This window comes from Peromyscus maniculatus, chromosome X (genome assembly GCF_049852395.1).
Source record: "Peromyscus maniculatus bairdii isolate BWxNUB_F1_BW_parent chromosome X, HU_Pman_BW_mat_3.1, whole genome shotgun sequence".
In the NCBI taxonomy this organism is placed as follows: domain Eukaryota; kingdom Metazoa; phylum Chordata; class Mammalia; order Rodentia; family Cricetidae; genus Peromyscus; species Peromyscus maniculatus.
The window spans coordinates 98,427,658-98,435,104 of NC_134875.1; the positions used below are offsets into that span (position 1 = coordinate 98,427,658).

Here is a 7,447-nt window from a genome sequence, read left to right on the forward strand (position 1 = left end):
CAGAGGCAGGTGCATCTCTATGAGTTTGAGGCTAGCCTGGTCTATGGAGTGAGTTCCAGAAAAGCCAAGGCTACCAAGTGAGACACTGTCTCAAAAAAATATTATTGTGTGCATGATATGTATGTGTGTGAGTGTGGGCACACCTGTGCCATCATACCCGTGTGGAGGTCAAATAACAACCTTTTGAAATGGTTCTTTCCTTAGACCAAGGTTTCTAGGAAACAAATTCATGTCATTAGGCATGTATGCCGGGCACTCTTGCCTACTGAGCTATCTCAATGGGCCACCTGGCCATTGTTAAATATACACACTGCATATACTAGGGTTCAGACTCCAGAGTGAAAGATTAGTATTTAACTCATGCAGAATGGGGATAGGCATTAGTTGGTTAATTAGTTACTTGGTTTTTGTTTGTTTTTAAAACAGGGTTTCACTACATAACCCAGATTGTCCTGAAAAATCAAAATCCTCCTGATTCACCTGAGTTATACAACTAAAGACACATGACACCATGGACTGACAGGCATTGATATATTTTGACTGATATATTTTGTTATTACCTTTATATTTATGTATGTATGTATGTATGTATGTATGTATGTATGTATCTATCTATCTATCTATCTATCTATCTATCTATCTATCATCTATCTTGTATACGTTAGTGTCTGGGTATGCAGGTGTCATGGTGCACATGTGGAACCCAGAGGACAACTTGCTGGAGCTGCTTCTCTCTTTCTATCAGGTAGGTCCCAGGGGCAAGCATTTTTACTTGCTGAGCCCACAGCATTGATATCTTTAAACATCTTTGCAGATGAGTACAGGGTTGTGCTATTCGCCATCCTAGTATTCAGAAACAGTGCTCTTTCCCTCTCTCCCTTTCAGGTTTATTTGTTTGAGAGACAAGTTGTCACTTTTTAGCCTAGACTAGTGTCTAACTCATAACAATCCTCCTGCTTCAGCCTCTTACACTCTGTAAGTACAGGCATGATATACCACATCCAGCAGAAACAAGGATTTCAAATAGATCTTTGGTTTTAGGAATGCTTTACACACTTAAACATTACAGAAAATACAGAGAGTTTTGTTTTAAGCAGTTCATACTAACATTTTTCCTTTTTTATTCAAACACTATTTTATACAGCATATTCTAATCATGCTTTTTCCCTCCCCCAACTCTCCCCAGATCCTTCCCCCCTCACTACCCACCTGGTTCCATGGACTTTCTATCTCTTTAAAAACAAACATACAAACAAACACATACCAAAACATATCCACACATACACAAAAAATAAACCAAAGTATAGTAGCAAAAGAATAAGACAAAAATGCTCAAACAAAGCAATAGGAAACAAAAAATTTACAAAAATACCATTGATTTAATTTTGTATTGGCTATCTACTCCCAGAATTCTTCGGTCTCTCATTTTCTGCACCTTGGCCAGTTGTAGTATAGTAGTTTTTCAAAGATTAAACAGAGCTAGAAATATAGTTCAGTGATAGAACGTTTATTTGCCTAGCCTGTGCAATGCCATGGGTTTAATCCACAACACTGAAGAAAAATTGAAACTAATATTTTAAAATACTCACTTATTAATTGAAAATTCATAATGATAGAATCATTGCACGATAATATAAATAACATACAATTGGTAACTTTCTCCCACACACACAAAAAGAAGTTATCTGGATATTGCTGCTACATGCCTGTAATCCCAGCACTCAGGATACTGAAGCAGGAAGAAGATCTTGAGTTCAAAGTCAGTCTGGAATGTATCTCATAAGACCCTGCTTTAAAAAAAGTCACAGATGTCAGGCAGTGGTGGTGCACACCTTTAATCCCAGCACTCGGGAGGCAGAGCCAGGCAGATCTCTGTGAGTTCAAGACCAGCCTGGTCTACAGACGGGCATCAAAACAGCACAGAGAAACCCTGTCTTGGAAAACCAAAAAAAAAAAAATCACAAACACAAGCATTAGTGAGAAGAGTAGCATCAGTCTGAATGGAGATAGCAAGCCCAAACACATCTCAGAAGCCAGCCTTTGCAACCTGGTGGACCAACTGACTGAAGAGCAGATTGCAAGATTCAAAAAAGCCTTTTGGTTATTTGGCAAGGATGGTGATGGAAACATGAGAACAAAGGAAATAGAAAGTGTAATAATGTCTCGGGCAGAATTCCACAGAGACAGGGTTACAGATATGATTAATAAAGTAGATGCTGATAGAAATGGCACAATAGACTTCCTTAAATTTCTGACAATAAGGCAAGAAAAATTAAAGCACAGAGAGTAAAAAGAGATTATATAAGCATCTTGTGTGTTTGATAAAGATGTCAAAGACTGTATTAATTCACATAGCTTCAGCATGTGATGACAAACCTTAGAGAGAAGTTAACAGATGAAAGGGCTGAAGAAATGATCTGGGAAGCAGATAGTGATGGTAATGCTCAGATACACTGTCAAGACCGTGTACAAATGATGATAGCAAAATGAAAAAGTTATACAGAATATGCTAAATGTCTTATTTTTGAGACAATGTTTTACCATGTAGTCCTGGCTGTCCTGGAAACCCACTATGTAGATCAGGCTGTCCTGGAACTCACTGAGATCTTCCTACGTCTGTCTCCTGAATGCTTGCACAAATTTTCTCTCCGTAAGTCTCTCTCTCTCTCTCTCTCTCTCTCTCTCTCTCTCTCTCTCTCTCTCTCTCTCTCTCTCTCTCTCTGTCTCTCTCTCTCCCTCTCCTACTCTCCCTCCCTCCCTCCCTCCCTCCCTCCCTCCCTCTCTCTCCCTCCTTGTGTGTGAGTGTGTGTGTGTGTGAGAGAGAGAGAGAAAGAGAGAGAGAGAGAGAGAGAGAGAGAGAGAGAGAGAGAGAGAGAGAGAGAGAGAGAACAGCATACTTGTATCATGGCTTACATGTAAAAATCAGAGGACAACCCCAGGTTTCCTTCCATTTTGACACAAGGTCTTTTATTTAGCACTGCATGCAACAGGCCAGCAGATCCATGAGTCTCCAGGGAGTCTCCTGTCTCCATTTCTCATGTGGTCATAGGAGCACTGGGTGCTGTATCTACCTTCACATGTGTTCTATGGATTGGAACTCAGGTCTTCACACTCCGACAGCAGGTACTTTACTCAACTGAGCAATCTTCCCAGCCCAGGATAGATTAAATTTCTTGAGCCAAATTGCTTATTTGTCTTTTATTTGCTTATAACTTATAAACTGTCTCCACAACTATCAAACAAGTACAGGTATAGCAATGATGATTTCATCGCTCTATAGTTTCTTTACTTTCTCTTGGTGGTATTGTCATTGAACCTTTTTCTAGACAGCATGCACCTCCCTCATTTGAATCATACCACCCTCAGTAGGCTCTACTCTACTTTCATGGGACGCATGACCTTTCATCCCCACCTCCTTCTCACTGCCTCTACTTCCTCTCTTAATGGCACATATAACACAATGGATTTTCACTCAACCATGAAGAAAAAATGAAGTCATGAAACTTTCAAGAGAAAGGATGGTTCTGGAAAGGATAGTATTGTGTGAGATGACTCAGAAAAGCAAAAATAGCATGTTCTCACTACTACACAGATTCTAAGTTTAAATGATATGCATGCATATAAATGAAGGTGGATTATGCTTCTTTTAAAGGCAGTTTTTAGGACTGATAGCATGTTGTTGAAGTGTAGAGTTGTAACTCTGCCTGGATTGTGTACAGTCAAAAATAAGTACAAAAAACAGCAACATTGCAAAATAGGTACACTGTTTTTGTGTTCTGTTGGTAGTATACCAGAAACATTTTAGCAGGGTGTATTTGAGACAGGGTTTCTCTGTGCAACGGTCTTGGCTGTACTGGAACACGATTTGTAGACCAAGCTGGCCTCGAACTCACAGAGATCTGCCTGCCTCTGTCTCCCAAACCCTGGGATTAAAGGTGTGCGCCACCACCACCTAAGAGAAACATTTTTTATTGTTATTTATTTTATATAAACTAAACAGAAAATAATACTATTCTTTTTTTTAATTGAAAAATTGTAACTGAAAACAAATACACCACCTGGAATATATGTGAGGCAAATTGTGCTATAAGCAAATTTTCTTCAAGTGTATAAACAAAGTTTAAAAAATAAGTAATAAAATGTTTTTGTTTTTGTTTTCCAGACAGAGTTTCTCTGTGTAGCTTTGGAGCCTGTCCTGGAACTCACTCTGTAGACCAGGCTGACCTCAAACTCAGAGTTCCACCTGCCTCTGTCTCCCAAGTACTGGAATTAAAGGTGTGCACCACCACCGCCCAGCACAAATTTTTAATTTTTATTTGAAAACTTGGATTTTTCTAACTGGCAACATCGACTCACAATTGTCATCCTGGAAATGGCAGATACCTTTTGTCCATTGTTAAGAAAATGTCTGCCAGATGTCCAAGTTTGCAAAACTAAAATTCATCAGTTGTTCTTTCAGGTAATAATTTCATGAGAAAGCTCCTAATAGAACAGACAACTCAACCACTCCAATGTTTTTTCCTGGAGCCATCTCATGTGTTTCCGTATACAGCAGCAAGCATTTCATATACGCATCACATTTCATCACCAAGGGTCAGTGTTGGATAAAATTAATATCTGCTGTTTCATCAAGGACATGCTTAAATGTGGGACTTCTGTGAGTGTTGAGTTGTAAAGAATATAATGACTCTATTATTACTGTTTGGTATCATAGCTTTGATTCATGCCAAGGATCCAGGAATATTCTGTAGCAGGAATGTTAAAAGTTCTTATTAATAAAATCAGACCCGAGCCGAGTTATTGGGGTCCATGCTGGTAGATCAGAGAGACAGAACAAGCCACAGCTATTCCACCTCGCCGGATCCTCAGCTGGTCTTGTCTCCTTAGACTGGAGGCCTCTGAGTCTTCATCCGGAATGGGTCTCAGCTGAATTACTGCTCAAAAGCCTGAATGCTTAACCAGCCAAAATCTTCTAGTTTCTGGTCCTCACGCCTTATATATCTTTCTGCTTTCTACCACCACTCCCTGGGATTAAAGGCTGGCTTCCTGGGATTAAAGGCCTGTGTCACCAAGCTTGGTTATTTCCAATGTGGCCTTGAACTCACAGAGATCCAGAGGGATTTCTATCTCTGGAATGCTAGGATTAAAGGTGTGAGTGCCACCATTTTCTAGCCTTTGTATTTAGTGGCTGTCTGTTCTCTGACCCCAGATAAATTTATTAGAGTACACAATATTTTGGGGAACACAATACCACCACATTTCCTCTCTTTTTGTCTAAAATTTAAAAAGCTTATAACTAATACAAGAAAAACTATCTTCAATAAGTATATGCAATATACAGTCAAGATTACATTAACAATGTCTAGTCCATTAACATTTGACAGATCCAGACAAAAAACTCCATTATATATATTAACAATGTCCAGTCCAGTAACATCTGATAAACTCAGACCAAAAAATTTTCATTACTTATCTTATTTAAAACAAGTAGTTTCTTTTTAAAAGTAGATTCCATAATCTCCCTTTTTATCTTATCATAATACATTCAGTAGTCTACCTTTTGTCATTTTTATATCTTCCCCTTTTTCTTCAGTGTAGATTCAATGATCTACCTATTTATCCTATTATTTATCTTTTTTCTCAGAGTAGATTCAATGATCTATCTCATATCTTATATATTCTTATTGTTTTTGTGCCCTACATGTAAATGTAAACACATAAGTACACACCCATAATCCCAGCATTTTTGGAGGAAGAGGCAAGGCCAGGATCCTCAGCTACATGGTACTACTATGCACATTGCACACACTTCATGTGTGGCAGCCCACAGAGGTTTCCTAGTGAAATCTGAGCTTCCTTTACCCAGCAGGGCTGCATAAGGGGATGGCTTGACCATGTGCATGGTTACCAGGTGTTTGGAAGGGTTTGCTCTTGGCTGTGCTAGGGGGAGGTCTTTTGCTCCACCCCATGGCATTCCTTTAAAAAGCCCTTTAGAAAAGACAGAAGGGGCTAGTGGATTAGGATTCAGGCCCTCCCAAGGCTATCCTGTGTTTCTCTCTCTCTCTCTCTCTCTCTCTCTCTCTCTCTCTCTCTCTCTCTCTCTCTCTCTCTCTCTCTCTTCTATATTTCTATCTAAATCTCTTATCCCTCACTCCTCAAGAGCACCCTGGGGGAAAAGGTGGGGGTGTGTCCCCCACATTTATGGAACCTATGAATGTTCATTTGTTATGTTAGTTGGAGAATGGCTACACTAAGTCCAGCAGTACTAGCAAATGGCAAGTTTGTATATGCATGTATCTGTTTATTGCTGAGACTGGAAATGTAACACATGGGTTGTTTCTCTATTGTCTCAAGTCTCACAGTAAAACTCACAGATATATATAATCTCTGTTTATAAAAAGTGAATTGAAGCTCATAATAGTTATGAGCATTGGAGTTAAAGATGCATTTCATTTGGTACAGAGCTTATCTAGTATGCAAGAAGCTCTGAGTATGACTCCTTGGCACTGAATCCCAACATTCAGGTAGTGGATGCAGTAGGACAGAAGTTAAAGATCATCCTCAGTTACCTAATGAGGCCAGCCAGGGTTAAATGAGACAGTATCTCAAACAATGCTGGCGGCTGACAAGATGGCTCAGAAGGGATAAGCACTTGCCCTGAAACCCGACAACTTCAGTCTGACTCCTGGAACTGAGATGATAAGAACTGACTCTCTTTGACCTATGTGTGGTGATTTGAATGAGAAAGGTCCCATAGGCTTATGTGCTTGACAGCTTGGTCCCCAGTCAGTGGAACTGTTTGGGAAGGTTTAGGGGATATATTCTCCTTGGAATGGGGGTGGCCTTGTTTGATGAGGTGTGTCATTAGAATTGTACTTTTAGGTTTCAAAAGTCCACACCTGGTCCAGTGTCCTTCTTTGCCTTCTGTCTGTGGATCAGGATCTAAAGTTCCCAACTGTTGCTCCAGCTCCATGCCTGCCTGCTTCCTATCATGATGATAATGGACTAACCCTCTAAAACTGTACTCAAGCCCCCAATTAAATGCTTTCTTTTAAGAGTTGTCTTGGTCATGGTGTCTCTTCACAGCAATGTAACCATAAGTAAGACAACATCCATGGCATGGCATGCACACACACATACACACACACACACACACACACACACACACACACACACACACACTAACTAAATAACTGTAAAAACAACAAAGTTAGAGTCAGAGAGATGGTTTAGTGGGTTAAGGCACTTGCAGCCAAGCCTGACAACCTGAATTCTATCCCCAGGACCCACATAGTGGAAGGAAAGAATCAAATTCCAAAAGTTGTCTTCTAACTTCTGTATGCACACCATAGCATGCAGCTTCTGTGAACACACACATACACTTCCCTATACACTAAATAAATAAATAAATAAATAAATAGCTGTAAGGAAAAAAAATGTGGTACAC

General features: G+C 39.7%; 1 long non-coding RNA gene across 1 annotated transcript; it reads left to right on the plus strand.

Annotated features, from left to right (window-relative positions):
• The first annotated feature begins 450 nt into the window (after positions 1–450).
• LOC121825736 (uncharacterized) lies at positions 451–7,049 on the plus strand. Its single transcript, XR_006068108.2, has 3 exons — positions 451–745; positions 2,976–3,123; positions 6,883–7,049. It is a non-coding gene; the product is annotated as an uncharacterized LOC121825736 (long non-coding RNA).
• Positions 7,050–7,447: the final 398 nt, after the last annotated feature.